The 17,539-nt window shown below is 38.0% G+C and overlaps 1 long non-coding RNA gene across 1 annotated transcript in view; it reads right to left on the reverse strand.

Moving 5' to 3' along the window:
• The window catches only part of LOC127380641 (uncharacterized), a 54,699-nt gene that overhangs the window by 11,584 nt on the left and 25,576 nt on the right, over positions 1 to 17,539 (reverse strand). The window lies entirely within an intron of this gene.

Below are 17,539 nucleotides of genomic sequence, written 5' to 3' on the forward strand. Positions count from 1 at the left end.
ATGATGTTTTGGGTTGAGAAAGTATTCTCCCTAAGGTGTTTTATGGTTATAAGAGACATATCAGATACAAACTCTGTATCTGTTGGCTCCTGCACTATATTTTATAGGAGTAATGTCTATAACTTAGAAAGCCAGGCAGGGAGGTCACTGGAGCAGCACAAGGGAAAAAAAAAAATCTAAAAAATAAAGTAATAGAAATATTAATGAAGATAAAGAAATGATAGTGTAAGAGGAGACAGTACAGCCACAAAGTACAAACAAAACAAAAAAAAAAAAAAAAAGAAAGAAAATAAAGTGGACGTAAGAAATGGCATAGCGAAAATAAACAAATAATTCCACAATAAATGCTGGACAGTATTAACTGCAATTGGTACTGGAATAGTGCCTGGGGACTCCAGTGCAGGGTCTCATTGCATGGTGTGCAACATTGCATTGTATGAACCAACACCAGACATGGAAGACATACAGCTGTCTTGGCAGTGAGTAATAGGTGAATATGTGGACAGGTAGAGATAGAAAGAGAGAACACAAGTTAATGAGGAAGAGAGACTGGACCATAGATGAGTACACCATCAGCCTGAAATGTCAAACTCTTTCTTTACTTTGAGGAGAAATATGGAGTCTAGTTCATGTGCCCTGGACAGACTACTACAGCTCCGCACTCTTTACAACTGAACAGCTTAACATGTAGCCTGAGATCTGGATAAAACAAATGTACTTCCCTTATCAGTTCATAAACACACTTCAGCAACACTTGTGTTTTCAACTGCCTGGCAGCAGAGCACAGTCACTGATATATAGTGTACACCCTGATATGGTTTTCCCTTGATTAACTGAAGCTATGACAGTTTATTGGTTTGGGATGTGTCCTCTTATTTCTCCAATTCTCAGAATAATACAATGCAAAATATCAGAACTAGAACCTCTATTTTGTACTATAGCAGGTAGAAAATACAAGCAAGAATTTGTGTAAACTTCTTAGAAGTCTCTACTGGCAAAGACTCTATAATCTGCTTTTGCAGGGATTAGCTTAGTTACAGCTACAATGACACAGAATTGTCATAATTGGAAAGGACCTCTGAAATCAGTCACTTTTGTTGATAATTAAGCAAACAGCTTCCTGGCATGACTTTACTGCATCTGGAGAAAAGCCCTTGCTATGTCAGAAAACTGCTTTGTTCCTCTGAAAACTTTCTTCTGGAAGTTAAGAGAAACCTTATTTCAGTTTTTACCTTGGTGAGCTGTGCATCATGAACCTTTTCAGTTTTATTAACCTTCTCGTGAATGCTCCCTAGACTCTCCATATTTATTCCAAAATGTAATTCCCACAATTGGACAAAAGCCACTCAAACTGGATTATAAAGATGACACACGTCTCTGATTTTATATTCAGTAATATTAGTGTAAAATGTGTCATGGAAGTGTACACTTGATACTGAACACTTGTGAACCATCCCTATTAAATTCTGTTTAAATGCCAAACCCACTTCAGAGCTTCCTCAACAACAGTTCACCTGCTATTGAAACCATATGACTGTTCTTAATACCAGTTTAACTCTACTGTGAAGTTACAGATTATTTGCATGAACAGTAGAGATAGCAACTCTAATTCCTTTTTTAAAAATCATACCTGAGAGCCAAAAAAGGGAAAAAACCTACGATTCTACATTTTAAAAGGTGCCCAAACTCAGATACATCCAAACAGCTTGACTGAAAAATTACTGAAAAGAAAATGGACAATATTTGGTAGTTGGATTGTTTTCACCCACCAATGTGAAACAGTCTTGGAGAGACATGGGCTGTATCAACAACAAGTAAGCAATGTGAACTGTACCTCAAAGAATTACTCATAACCTTTCATTATACCACCAAGCACCCTGAGACTCCGGTTAGCAAGGAAGACAGAAACCCATAGCAAGGAGTTTCATAGTCCAGCCTTTTCACAGTCAGTCACAGTTTTCATCCCTTCCCACTTGCCCTAGGAGAGGAAGTTACAGCTACTGTTACAGAAATGAAGAGACTATTGTTCAGCTTTGCACTGTTTAAACCTGAGCAGTTTAATGTGCTGCTACTGGAGTTCATATTTTGTTTTCCATATTTCTCCTCTTATGCATTCAAATTCAAATTGACAAATGCTTTTGTATATAATTTTAAACCCTCCCCATCTCTAATGCATCAGTATCTTGTTACATTGCCTTTGATTTCATTGTTTGCAATGCTACTATCAGCAGCATGGAATTGCCAAGGCACTAAGCAGCCCAATTTTTCTTTAATTTCTCAGAAAATTGACAGCTTTATGAACTGTCTCTTTACCTATGCCCCATAAACATGTCAGGCTGTGGAAAACCATTCTAATTAAATCCCAGGGGATTGCAATGGAAGATTATAGCTTCTTGGCAGGTTATTAAAAAACAGTTGTTCATATATACACAAATATCTGTACTAGAACCTAGCATTTGACTGAACAGCAAAGGAATTAACCCCACTGGCAACTCCAAATAACAGTCACCCAAAAAAAAAAAAAAAAAAAAAAAAGACCAGGAAAAACCCTAAGCTAATGAAAATGGGGGTGTAGGGGCTGGGAGGTTGTCTTGCATTTAATTTCTTTCCAAAAGTTGGTAATTCAAACTGTCATTTGGTATTTTCAACCTTGATTCAACCTTTCAACCTTGATTACCAGTACCTGATAGAGAGGAGTTAGAAAAATGCTTGTAAGGTCCATGTACATGGCCCTGCTAACTACATAGCCTTGAAATAAATACATTAGAATTGATGGATAACAAGAATCTTTCCGTTCAGCATGGTGTTCCTTCTGTCTGCATCTGATGATCCAAGAGAACACATAAGAACTCCTGAGAGCAAAATCTTTGTTAGAGATCACTGTGCAGCCTTCCCAACAGCTTCCCCAAGTAACTTTGCTTTTGAGAGTAACACTTGCTGCCCCTGCTTTTCCACATGAAAGAAGGTGTCCAACATTTCATCTCAGAAGAAGATATTCAGGATTTAGATACTGGAGAGTTTCTGGGAAATGTTTATAACCTCTGTCTCACTTTTCACAAAATAATGGTTTGTATTGTGAAAGCAGCTCCCAAGCATGCTATTTTGTTCAGGGTGCCTCTTGAACTGCAGATACAACAGGAAACTCTCTTCTCTTTCCTAGGATCTGCCATCTTCAAGGATGACAGCCTTGATACCTGAGAGGTGGAGGGAAAAGGGAAGAAATTACATGCTAACACATGGAAGACAGCTATGACCAAAGTCCAAGAAACAACACTATATATTTTTCTTAACAAGTACAGTATCCTGAACCAGATGTATTATGGGTTTTGCAGTAAACTGGACTTCTGGAGACCTCTACATGATATTAATATTTCTTTATTGAAAAAATCTCCTGGCATCTCCAAATATCACTGCTTAGCTTTGCTGACATTCCACATTTATGTGAATAGAATTTCCATAAACATCAAGCACGAGAAATACCCAAGACTTAAAATCATGGACACAAAAAATGCATTGAATTCATAGTCTCCAAGATGGCAAAGAATCACAATTATAGGACATCACAAAATTTTCTTTGAAGAAAACTACCATTAGTTGTCCTTTATGTAAAAGGAGCTTTAAAAGAAATACCAGCTACCTTGAAAATTCACATGTGAAACACCAGAATGTGTATGCCAGTTTGAAGCAAGAACTATAAAGAGCAATGAACCCAGAGGTACCTGAGCATAGCACTGGATTGACTCAAGCCATCAAGTTCAGAACTGAAGTATATATCTAATATTGCCTTTTTATGTGCACTGATACACTGAAAATGACCCTTCAGTGTCAGTTACCACATTGACACCTAAGAAAGCTTGAAGAATTCAGTAAAGATAAGAATTAAACTAAAAGTTACATTTTAGAAGTACAGTGGACCTGACTGCTAATTTTTTCCCCTGCCAAATATTCATATAAAATCTACCATATTTATTGCTTGTCTAGAAAGTGATTCAGTGATTGAAAAAAAAATTACATGAAAACTCCTCCAATGTTCACACTCTACATAAAAGTTACAAAATAGCAATTGGCCACATTACTGCTTTACATGACATCACAGTTTGATTGTCATGACTGTATAAGGAAATAATGTTAGGGGATGGTGACAAGTAGAATAAAAGTTGGAATACAAACTCTAAAGAGGTTTTTTGGATTGGAGATTTTATTTTCTAAATCACTTTGCAGCTTGAAACAAAGCACCAGTCTTCCTGTTACTGGTTGAATTTAAAAATTATTTATTTCTTACTCTTATTACAAGTGTCTGTCTGACTGTAAGTAAAGACAACTTTGACATCATAGGGAAATTCTTCCCCACACTTTAATACTTTCAGTTTTGTGGTTTTCCTTAGCAGTTTATTATGTCTCAAGACTGTTTGGGAATTCTACATAAAAGTCCTAGAGGCAGACGAAGAGGAGCCTTTTAAACAATTTTGGAGATGTACATGAGGTAATGGCATTTCCAGTATGAGAATGGACTGAGGAGAGTATACCACAAAGGAAGGGGGAAAATGTAGTGACCATTTGCAATTAGTTTTGTTTTCTACAAAAAAAAGAAGTTATTCTCTCAATCTACAGCTTTTGTTCATGGTTTGGCTGGTGTCATGCTAAGTAACTTCCATGTTAGAAATGCACTTATTAAACTGTTTCAAGAGATAATAACAAAGAGGCAAATCCTGTTAAAAAAACAACTAACAAACAAAACAACAACAACAACAAACCCAAACAACTAAACAGGTTTTCTACCTACACAAGTCGGTTTTATTCAAGATGAACTGGATTTTGTGGAAGTTCATATAGAGCTTTTCATTTCTAGGTTGCTGCCAGCTAAGAATGGTACAAGTCTCCAACTACAGTAAAACGGTTAAAGTCTATAGCTAAAGAAGAAAACCCGCAGCTAGGCAGGTGCTAGAAGGGGATCATGAGTACATTAAGTCACACAGTGGGGGAAGTCACAGGATGAAAACCCAAGGGAGGAAGTAAGTCCTAACCCTTCCCCACCTGACACAATGTCAGAATCAGATGCCTGAACGTCTTCTATGCCAGTGGAGCACTTCAGGTCTTCCTCTGAAAAAAACAGCTACCAAGTTACTGTTTAGACTAGGATGTCACTTGACAAGCACCTAATTTTTATCTTCACACACTATCACAAAAGAGACACACTGCAGTCTTCTGAGGGGAAAAAAAAAAGGGAAAGAGTAAAAAAAATCTCCAATATTACATACTCATTCTGTTATTTTATATTTATGAATTGGAAAGGGGTGGAATATTTGTCTTTGGAGTCACTGCACGTAACAATTGACACTTAAATATGGCACCGATTGTATCTACTGCAGGATCTCTTCTTTGTCAGGTGGAAAATGAACTGTTGTCATAAATAATGAAGCCACTTAAATGAATTCTATAAAAACACCCACCTTTTTCCAAAACTCAGTGTTAGCTGAGATAAATCTGGCTTCCATGCTTTCTAACAGTTAGGCTTTGTTTACTGGGAGAAAAAAAAGAAAACAAAAAAGGAAAAATAATTGTTTTGATTTATGTTCCTGCAATCACAGAATGAGGAAAAAAAGTCTTCAGCCACAATCCTCAGTCTTCAGAATGAATCATTTGCTGGTCATACTTGAGTGGTTGTGGAGACTGACTTACCACAGTCTACAAGAAAATTACTTTTCAGAAAAATGTTTACCAAAAATGCACATTAAACTCATTCTTCCAGCTCCCCACCAGACTAGAAGAAAGAAAACAAAAATCTACCTCTCTATGGGGAAGATGTAACCTTAAGTATGAAACAATTCAGCACTCTTCCATGTATATCCAGCCACTGGCCAATCCCAGTAGAAGCTTCATGTTTAAGAATCAAGCCAGAATTTTTTTGAGACACCAAGGAAAGAGTGGTATGAAACCTTGAGCAGCATACTTGGCTCATAACTACTGTAAAACAATACAGAGTTCTTGCATAATAAAATGAACCTGCATCACCTATTTTGTAGTTTTCCTCTCTCAAGAACATTGACAGGAAAAGAAAGTATAATTTAAGGAGAAAAGGTGTTTGAAGCACAGAAGTGATCCTTAATTTTAGTAAAGGTGAACGCAGAAATAGGTACATATTATCAGAATTACTTTAGACTTCCTTTAGCAGTAACACATCTAGCATTTGTAGTAAATACTACTATTAATTAATAATTATGATTTGTTCTCTGAAAGCCCTAAAACCAGGTTCAACCCTTCCTAAAGATCAACAGTGACTGAACCTCTGCGTGCTCAATGAAGAAGGCTAGGGGATAAGAATATGAACATGAACAGTTCTTCTCCCTCTTTAGTATTCATTTATACAAGTCAAATTCTGATCCCATTTATAATAACATAAATCTAGAATGACTCCCTTGCAGTCACTGGAGTGAGTTCAGATTTACTGCAGACTCTCTAAATAAGATCAGAAACTAGCCCATACACATTTAATTATCTTGTCTACCAGATTATATCCCCTGATGAAAGCTAAAAAAAAAAACCAAACAAAAAACCACCACCCAAAGTACCTCAGGCATGGGAATGGGCAATAAAAAAGGTAGCACCGAGCAGCTTCTGCACCAGCTGTGAGGTCCCCTGGAAAGGGAGGTAAGTAGAACCTGAGGAACAAACCTATTTCTTTATGCTTTTCTAGAGATCTTAAATTCTGTCAAAAGTATATTCACCTCTGATAAATCGTAAATATACTGTAGACTTGCTCCATTTCCTAGGTGTGTTGCTGATTGTTAGTAATTTACACTCAAGATATAGCAACAATTTGCCATTGGCTTGAGGGAAATTGTTTTGCTGCCTATGATTTATAGCTATGATTTGCCTAAGAGTTTTATGAGGCAGTTTTTCCTGAATATGCCCTCAGTGAAAGGCCCCCAAACAGATGCAGCTCACAGAGACCCTCAGACATTGCCTTATTTTCCTTCACCCAAATAACATGAGACTGTTCAAATTTTGTATTACTTTCTCTTCTTCCTTTTTCTCTAAAAAATAAGAGCATGCTATGAGGCACAGCAACATTGACTCTATATTGACTGATCACTAGGTTTTCTTATATATCGTGATATGTGGCAAGTGACCCTGCTACCATTTGTTACTACTGCTATTAGTATATGCATATCTGTGCATGATGTATCACAGAAGAATTCTCAGTGACAATGACATATCAGGCAACCTGGATAAGGTATAATCCACTATGATATGAGTGCAAGTCTCTTTGTAGTTACATCTGCATGTCATGGAAAGGCACTCAGCCCTTACAAGAAGAAAGGTCTGATGTTGGGGGAAAAAATACCAAAACACCATTTCTGAATACTTAAAGCAAATGTTAAGAAAGGTCTATTTACTTTTCTAAAAATATGCCCCAAGAGGATGTTGCGTGGACTGTGACTGCTTAGTACCTGACTGGGAAATACCATGGATCACCAACCATGTTTTGAACCTTCCTCAGAACAGCTCTCAGCACGTCTTTTTCCTGCAAACTACTCCCCTCTTTTTATTTTTTTTTTCTTTTTTCTTAGCAGATATTTTCTCTGACAGTTATAATTTATTTTTGAGAACTTATGTGGCCAAAATTTATCTGGATATTAACAGATGTTCTATATTTTATTTATTTAGCAGATATCCTTATGCTATTGATTACTTTTTATTGCTATTACATTAGAACTTCTGAAGTAATGGGATACCATTATTGTGCTGGAACTTGGAAAACACAGAGCAAACTAATTTATATCCTACATAATGCAGATGTAGTTGCACACTAAACTTCTCAGTTAGTGACAGAACTGCTGCTTATTCAGATTGAACACTTAAGTGGATTTAGAGGTTACAAGTAATTTGTTCCAAAATTATTTGTCCAGATCCCTGTTTTATACGTATGTTCACAAGACTTTCCACAGTGACTAGTGACACTCAAGTGGCTCATTAAAATCACTTTCAGTGACTCTGATAATCAAGTTATAAAAGCCAGATGATTGATAAGTGTGTCACATTGGAATGGCAAAACCTAAACCACTTAAAATCAGCCCAGTAAGCAAGAGGACTACTACACTGAACATTCCACTCTTTTTGTTAGTACATTAGCTAGATACATAAATCAATCAGGTTGCCAGATGAAGCGTCATCCGTGTTTTCTGGCAGAAACAGGAGAACAGTGATGAGTCATAAGGATATTATCTGATAAGCAATATCTTGAGTATGTTTTGGGTATCCTACTTTTCCCAGCCCTACCATTCTGCTTTGTAACCCAAGGTGTGTCATTTCACCTCCTGTCTTCATTTTTTGGTCTGTGTCAGCCTAACCTACTCAGGTAACAAGCTGGTTGGGCAGGATCCTTTATTTCCTATGTGTATCCAGAGATAATCCACACGCCCAGTTGATGCCCACTATGCTTACATTGCAAACAAATGATAAACTGTAACGTACGATTGATCTTCCACTGAAATCTCTAATAAACTTGTTTCAGAGGGTTTTGCATGAGGTCCATCCTCAGATGTTTTTTTGAGAATCTCAAAGGAAACCTGCTCAGAGACAAAACCAGTATATGAACCAAACACAGAAGGGACAGATCCCTTCCAATACAACTGTCCTCCTCTGCATTTGATTATCCATCTTACACTAAAAACTCTGCAGTCCATCCTTTCAGCTATTATTTTCAGGAATTCAAAATTATTCAAAAGAAGGGGAATGTGTAAGGTAAAGGAAAAACTGCAAAATACATTTATTCTATGACAGACATGCAAATCTTAATCATCAGAGTAAAATCCTCTCTTCTCTTCCAAATCCAGCCTGGGCAACCCTAAAGGTACCAGACCAAAGCCTCAACACTCATTTTGTCTTATCTTGCAGACATATAGGCAGCAGCATGGACTTTAAAGACCAAGCAGGGAAAGAGGCATTTGCCTATCATGTGCTGCCTGAACAGCCATTCCCCATAAACTCAGAGGAGAATTTCACAAGCTGAACCATGCACCACACCACATAAACTATCAAGTACCTCCTCAAAGTTTTGCTTCAGTTTTTGCTTAAAGTTCCTATTTCATGGTTGAGCAGAAGGAATTTTTATTTATATATTAAAAACACATTTCTATACCTTCAGCACTATGTAGTCTTTGATAACGTTCCATCCGCTTCAGTTTTAAATATAAAAACTTTGCAGGGTGCAAAAATCAACTCTTGTTTCTGAGCTAACAGAGGCGTTTTGAACTGTAGCTAAAGCACATCTTCTTACTTTGATCCCAATGTATTTTGCCTATAAATTCAAAGTTTGAAATAATAAAGTGCTACTGGGCACTCAAAGTAAATCTGGTTTAAAATTTATCTGAGCTTAGTAGCTGAACATCATAGGCCTGATGGTTGGCAGAGCAGCATAGAAATATAGTGTTCAAAAGCCCACTGGACACTCATTTTGGTGCTGTGCAAGAAAATTACTTGCTTTAATTTTATTTGTTTATTGCTATGAAGTAAAAGGGAAGTTAGACATCTCACATTTATCATTAATGTAACTTGAACAGCAGAAAAAATCCTACTCTCTCTTGTGGTCACAGAAACCAGGGAAAACGGTAAGATGGGATCTTCTCCAATGGCCTCCCAGAGCGTGAAGAAGGGCCACAGCTCCAGTCCACATTGCAAATACTGTCTTTTCTTTCAACAGCTTTGGCAAGGCACACAACTGCAAGTTGCTGCACTTGCTCAGCTGAGGAAATTGAAGGACTGTGGCTGTCAGACTAGTAAAAAAAAGGTAAGTGTGGTATCTGCTGAAACAATCTAAGGGATTAGATTCAAAAGGATCAAGGCAGCTTAGGTTTAGAAAACCTGGGAATAACAATGATCATTCCTATGGAAGATGAACCCAACAAAGGCTGGAATTTATAGGGAGACTTCAGACAAGTTCAGAAATGTGGCTGCTTATATGTGTCTCATTCACTTGGGTAAGTCCTACATACATTAACTGTTTAAGGAACTACCATTTTCTTTAGAGGAAATACTAAATTATCAGACAATAAGAACTTGTTCATCATGATGCCATCTTCACTAACATATACTCCCAATTATAACATATCTTTTTCTAAAAATAGTTGCATAAGTAATAGTAGACAAATCCAGTGTAAATGAAGAGCTGTTGGGCCTACCAAGATACCAAGTGTTACATGCCTGGGTTAGTCTACATGCCCTGTAACCACAGATAAAACTGAGACAGGAGTATGTGCCAATTAAAATTGGTGCTATCAGCTCTGAATATAAATTTTTAAATGATCTATAATCAGTGGTAAACCACAAGCCACCCCTATCCACCATCCATAAAGTACAGTTTTCTACACTAGGTATGCAACAAAATCATTTTGAAGCATGTCTGAACTCTTTTTGTCATGAGCATCAGACTGAATGCCTGTAATAAAAATGACAGTGAAATAAGAATAAATGGTTTAATGTTAGCAAGAAATAGGGCTTTGCTGTTTCACCTTTGATGACAGAATCACAAGTTTACTTCTCCCCTGAAGTTAAATGCAATGTTCTCCCACATCAAACCTTTAGCACCTCTTTTTTTTCCAGGATTGCAGCAGCCCAAATGTAATTTGAGTGAATTCACAAAACACACTTTGTAAACAGTTATTTATTGCCTGCAAGATAAATAGTCAAAATACATCAGATTTATTGTTGTCCTGGGAATATCGTATTCTGGCAGTTTGGAATGGAACTCTGAGCAAAATCACTGCAGAAACTGACTGTGGACCGGTCTGTGCAGAGAGTGAAAAAAGCAACAACAGAAGAAAAAAATGAAGGGGACATAACTAAGCATTTAGGATAACATAATTGTACGAAATGCACTGCAGTTCCTGTAGCAAACGTATTCAACAGAAACATGCTCAATGAGTGCCTACAAGTTATTTTTTTTAAAAAAAGTATTTCATACTCTTAAGGGAGAAAGAGAAATACCTTCACAAAGAGAGGAATAGTTCTATTCTACTCAATGCACTTTGGCAAAGTAGTAAGATATTTACATTTCAGCAAGTGAGATTAACACAACAGTGAACACTTCCTAACAGTAGGAACAGTTTAGCCTTAAAATAGATTGCCTAGAGAGATTGTGCAATCCCAATTTTGAGGTTTTTACTGGGATATTAGACAATACAGATAAAGTTGATTCTATTTCTTGATACTTCTCAGCCTTATTTTCTATTATTCTATGAAGTATCCATTGACTGCTTTTTAAAATAATAATTAGAATTATATTTTAAATTTTAAAATAGCATAGGAAAATGTTAATGCTGTAGACTGAAAATAATTTGGATTTCACTTATTTCCTTTTATAAGGTTTTAGCTGCCTCTAAAACTAGGAAATTCAGAAGTCTAGAAATGGTCATCTGATTGATGATACTTCATAACCCTCATGTGAAGAAAATTTGAATCTATGACTTGTGGAACAGGTAATTTATGGTATCCTAATACCACTGGGCTAATCCAAAGATCAAATATTTTTAATATCAAGGGGTTTAGACAGTGATGGCTTCTCATGAAATATCTTTTATGGTGCCTTCAGATACAGCACTATAATACTCCAGGTATATCACTCCAGAATAATTTATAAATTTGACCACACAAATATTTCAGTAATCTGATTAGTTACATCTGCCAAAATCTAGAATAATTCCACTGATAGTGGTTAAAACATTGTAGCAGAAGAGAGCCTAATCCACTAGTTGTAGTTGGAGTATTGGTTAATACAAAGATCACAAGCATGTGGTAAGATTTTCCTTCCAGAAATCAAGGAAGAATGACACAACAGAGAAAAAGAGAAGAGGCACATGGAAAGAAGATTCTTGAAAGCTGAATGGAGATGAACAAGAGAACATCACACACAGCAGCAAATCACTTTTTCAGTGCTAGCAGTGTAACAGACCTCTTGTTGGGCATGGACAGAGGTATAGCTTATATTGACACCCACACTAAAAAAAGCTTCTACATTTTTTAAGCCTGTCAACTAGTCTCCAATACAGTTTGAGTTTACTGGGAGTTTTATCTTGTCACAGATACCATATACTCTTTTCTTACCAATTATGCGTTTCTTTGTAATCTTTACATGACAGTAAGATTTGGAAAACTCATATGTTGCATTTTATAAGTATTGTCTAGTCACAACTGAAATTTGTGATGAAGAAAAGAGTAATTTCAGTACAAACAAGCTTGGACAATTGCTTACTGCCTACAACAGGGAGATACAAAGGGAGCATGCACAGTCTGACTTCAGACACCACCATTAGCCAGCTAGGCCAGTTGTCAGCAGAGAGAAAACATTCCCTTCACAGGACCATGCAGAAGGATCCTGCTCAAGGTGCTCTGAACTGTTCTCTAGGGTAATGTATCTTTTTCTACCAATTAGAGAGGAATCCAGGGGTAAATAACTAATAGTGTACTAACTCAGTATCCTGCACAAGGGATCTCATTTTCAGTCAGATCTTTACATCAGGTTAGAGATGACAAGCTATCAACAGCCATGGCTTGCTAGATGTTTCTTTCTCATAGTTCTTCCACTTGATCCTGAAAATCTTTTCCACTCTTGTGACACCTGACATGTGTGCAGACTCCCAAGGACAGCTGAAGCTCAGACAACCAGTGTGTAAGTAGACTGTTTGTTTTGAATTAGAGAAAGACTTCCTTGAGTCATTCCTCCTAAGCCAAACAGACAACATTAAAGGAAACAATGAATAATCTGTTTTGGCTTAAAAAGGGTAATGAACAAGTGCCAAATAGATTTTCACTGATAGTGCAAACTGATTTGAAACAGGCTGGCTGGACTGTGACCTGTCGTGGTGGATTGGTGTTTATTGCTGTAAATTTAAATTATGCACCATACCCTAATACCTAGAGGCTGCCCTTCATGGGAAAAATATCTATGCCAGCATGGACTGCTTTACTGAGAAGCAATTCAGAGTGACTTATATGCACAGGGTGATTTACACAACTCCTCCAAAGCTTTCTGCAGCAAGGGACTTCCGACCTGCCCTGTAAGGCACTCACCCTGCTTAGGCAAGCTCCACAATCCTTCAGTAGTGCCTAAGCCAACAGCCCTTCCTGTACCCCTGGAAGATGTTGTCCTCCTGAGTGAAAGATGACATATTGCCCAGCTCTTTACAGCCAGCCAAACAAGCTCTCTCAATCAAGCACCTCTCAGCTCAGAGCCTGGAGCCTGCAGATTCAGAATAGTAGCACAAGATCTGAGTAGTCAAACCAAAAGTCAGATGGTGTAAAGATTCTCCTACAATGTTCTGCATCGTAGATGATCCAGCACATGAGGAAGTGAGGCAATGCACAAGGGATTTTTTTTTTTTTTTTTTTTTTTTACAGAGTTTTAATTTAGTTTAAAATGAGCAAACAGAAGCAAGAGTCAGAAAACCATCTGGGGTAAAACAGGAATCTTCCAAAATATCACATCCAACCTGAAACAAACAACCCCACATCCAAACTGAAACAAACAACGCAGTGCTTTTCTTTAAAGATTCAAAACCTCCTTTATCTTTAAAGATAATTATATCAGTAAAGATGAAATTGAGAAAAAGTTGGGACACATTGCACTAACAGGAAAAAATATTAAAATCATAGAGGCATTTACCACTTAAGTCCTGACCCGACTAGGTTGTCGCCTGTGCCAGATTGACTGTCCACTTATTCCAAGACAGGGAAAACCCATTTGGGCATAAAGAGTCCCCTCATAGACATGATTTTGAAGATGGCCCTTTCGATTTAAGGCAAGCAGAGAAAGAAATCTAATATATATTTACAGTTTATTTCTGTACAGTGTTGTTTTAAGACCCCTTCTTTAGTTTCAGTATCATACACCTTCATGTGGGACCAGAACAGGAAGCTGAACTGCCAAATGACTGGAAGAAAGACGATGCTTGTGATACTGCTGACCACACCAAATGCAAAGAGTACAAAGAGTTCATTCTCTCAAGCTTCCCAAACCCATTTCCACCCCAAAGGGCTATAGAAAAGCCTCAGATAAACAGCCAGATCTTTGATTGTTTATTCAAACTGAACACTTCACAGGTTTTTGGAGACTAGCCCATCACTTAAAGGATAAAAACTTTCCAAACCCGGAATTGGAGAGCTTTTGTCTCCTTCACGGGCGTGATCAAATAGGTTTTAGTTTTTTCCTCTCTTATTTTCAGATTTCATCCAGCAGACAGAAAAGCAGACAAGTACTCTGCTTGATTCAGGTGACTTCTCCTTTTAGAATTTACACAGATGAACATAAACAAAACCAAACAATTTATAAGCACAGCCCAAACAAATGGCACAAAGAGCCTAACACTATCGGTCAAATTCCATTCCTGCAAAAATTTTACCCAAAACAGATGTATAACTAACCTTACAAAAACATGTGAGCCCATATTTTGGCTGCTGGTTAAGAAACTCCTGTGCAGTCTATTTATGTCAAAAGCAGAAGTAAGATACCCCAGACAAAAAAAAATAAAAAATTAAAAAGTGAGTTTCAGAAGCGTACACGAAAAACTTATTAACTGACTCTGATTCTCTAACTAGTAGTTAGAGTGAAGGCTATTGATTTTAGGGACATAAAGCATTTTTAAGTATTTTTTTTCCTCTAGGACCCCTTATCATCCTCAACAGCATTTTTCATGGAAAATGCTGCTAAGATTTAAACTCAAGATTATTTTCCCACAACCCACTAGACTTTCTGGGCTACTTTTAATGACTCCTAGGTCATATATGTGACTCTGAATGTAGTCAAAGACATTTTTTAATTCTGATTCCTGCAGTAGGTGTTCAATGGAAGCCTGACATTTCAAAACCTATGTGCTGTAAAGACCTATACAAGATTCAATTAAAAAAGAAAAAAGAAAAAAGAAAAAAAGAAAAAAAGGAAAAAAGAAAGAAAAAAAAGAAAAAAAGAAAAAAGAAAGAAAAAAGGAAAAAAGAGAGTGAGAAAGAGTTTATTGTGGACCTGTATGAAAAGCACCACAGGATAGACCCTGGCCCATCCTATGCTTATCATGAGCTCACTGGTGGGTGAGCTGCTCTGATAGGCTTCAAAAAAACAAATCCACGAAACAGTCATAGCAAAGAGAATTCTCCGTTCATTCAAGAGGCAAATACTTTCTCTCTGAGCAGGGGCTGATGAAACTACCCAACAAATATAGTTTTTGTGGTAAGCAGATTTGGTACACAACCCGCAACTGGGCCAGAGAAAATGTCTAGATGAGCTATGAAGGTCCATTCACGTTTTTATGTTTCTACTAAGACAGCAATCCATTTGAGCTAGAGGGAGTGCAAAGTATCACACAGATGTCTGTAGCAAAGGCAAAAAAGTTTGGCCTCTCAGAAATATTCAAGTAGAAAAACTTGTATCACAACTAAGTAAATAAAACCTGTGCTTATCCCAAGATTAGAAAATCTGGAGATAAGGGCTAGTGTGGCTTTTAGGCAGACCGAGCTGAAAGTCAGCTGTCTCAGCTCAATATGTATTGAACTAGAGAATAAAGATCACTGAATCATGAAAGGCATAGTGTAAGAGTAGCTATGAATCTAATTACTTGACTAATTGGATGAAAATATACCCCAAGTTATAAGCAGTGGCATTTTTAAAGTAAACTAACATGTAAGATGTCAATATATGATAATTAAAAATATCTAGCATAAGTCTTGGATTTTGTATGCTCGATATATATCTCCTTCTTCTAGTGGTGTTGTAAGTGGCTTCCTTTGTACGGGTCTCTACGTCATCCTTTAACGACTTTCATCCAGTCCCCTTAGTAAAAAGGAAACTGAATTGACTGACGTTCATGATGCACAATGTCAAAGTGGCATTCAGTACTGTCCTGCTGTCCCGAGGCGTGGATCTTGCTGGATATCCAAGTTCCCACTGGCATCCATTGATACGGGGCTCTTGGTCTCTTCTGGGAGGGTGGGAAAAAAGATCTTTCATCCCTGTCTATTGATACTGCTGACAATATAATTCATGTCAAAGCCAAGCTTTTGTTAGTTAAATATATATATATATATATATATATATACACACACACACACATATATTTCTCCTGAGTTTGTTTGAGGTTTGTTACACACACACCATCTCTACAGCCAGACAGTATAACCGTATAGTTGAGACTAACGACCTTCTTCCAGTGCCTGGACTGTCATTTCAGACCTCTTTCCTTTCCCTCCTCTCGATCTTATTTTATTTTATTTATGAGTGAAGAGTGAGGAAGTTAAGGGGAGGGTTTAGCTCAGTTCAGTCTGAATCTGTAAGGGTCAGAGGTTTAAGATCTTCTCCTAATTGATTTATGCATGCTGAGCTTCATAAGGGAAAAAGCGGTTCATGCTTTCTCCAAGTGGCACAAAAGCACACGCTTGGTTCTCTCGAGTAACAAAGATTGTTTCTGAGCAGCTTTTCCCGAGGCACCGAGTGCTGTAGAGGATGATTGGCAGATTGCGTGGCTCTGAATAAATGAATAGCACACGTGTTCTTTTTTTTTTTTCTTTTCCTTTCCTTTTCTTTTTTTTTCTTCCCCCCTCCCCGTCTCCTCCGAGAGGGTTCAGCCTTGTTTCCGAGCATGCACTTGCAGAGCAGGAGAGACCTGGCGGCCTGACAATCCCACGGCCAAGGGCTCACTTAATAAACGCTTCCAAGTCACAAAGCCATCTTTACCCGGCTCGTTCCGGCGCGGCGGGCGCGGGGCTCCATCCGCACGCGCACACCGCCACCTACCGGCACCGGGGCCGGGACCCGCCACCACTCCGGAACCGGGGGTGGGCCTGGGACCCTTGGTGGGCTGGGAAACCCTGCTCCTCTCCTCGCCGCTGCATTCGGGCTGCTGGCTGCGTGCCTGACCGAAGCCAAGCTGAATACGGCTTCCTTGCCGCCTCACATGCAATGAATTCAGAAGGAACTAAATCATGTTGTTTGACCTCACGTGGAAAAAAAAAAAAAAAAAGAGGGGGGAGAACAATGTTACCACTGTTGTTTTGAAAGGAGTAAGGTCTCATAATAATGTTCAGAAAGGGGACAACCATCTCTGCGCAGCTGGCCTGGAGTTTTTGCTGGATGGTGTTAATCATGGAAACTACAGCAAAAACTGGCTGGCTGTATCTAATTGAGTGCCCTGACATTTACCTTGCCCTAATCAGCTCTGACAGTTCACATTGGGTTCAGTAAATAGATGGTTGCCAAAGAATCATTTCCAGTTATTGTCAAACATGGTTGGAGACCATATTTACTTTTTAAAGACAATTATTGACCTGCTGTTGCACAGTGGCCATCTATTTCATTTATCCCATATGCCCCTAAGAGGAGTGTCACAAGTTTCCAGTTTAATGGAATTAGATCATTTGGACAATTGCCAGTTCCATGTGAGTTGCTTTCACTGGTCTGCTGCCACATTGCCCTTCCCTCACCAAGACTTACTGACAGTTTTGCAAAACCTGCTTGACCCCAGCGCTCTTCTGAAGTCAGTGGTAAGTTCTCAGACAC

Source organism: Apus apus, chromosome 2, assembly GCF_020740795.1.
Source record: "Apus apus isolate bApuApu2 chromosome 2, bApuApu2.pri.cur, whole genome shotgun sequence".
NCBI classification, from domain to species: domain Eukaryota; kingdom Metazoa; phylum Chordata; class Aves; order Apodiformes; family Apodidae; genus Apus; species Apus apus.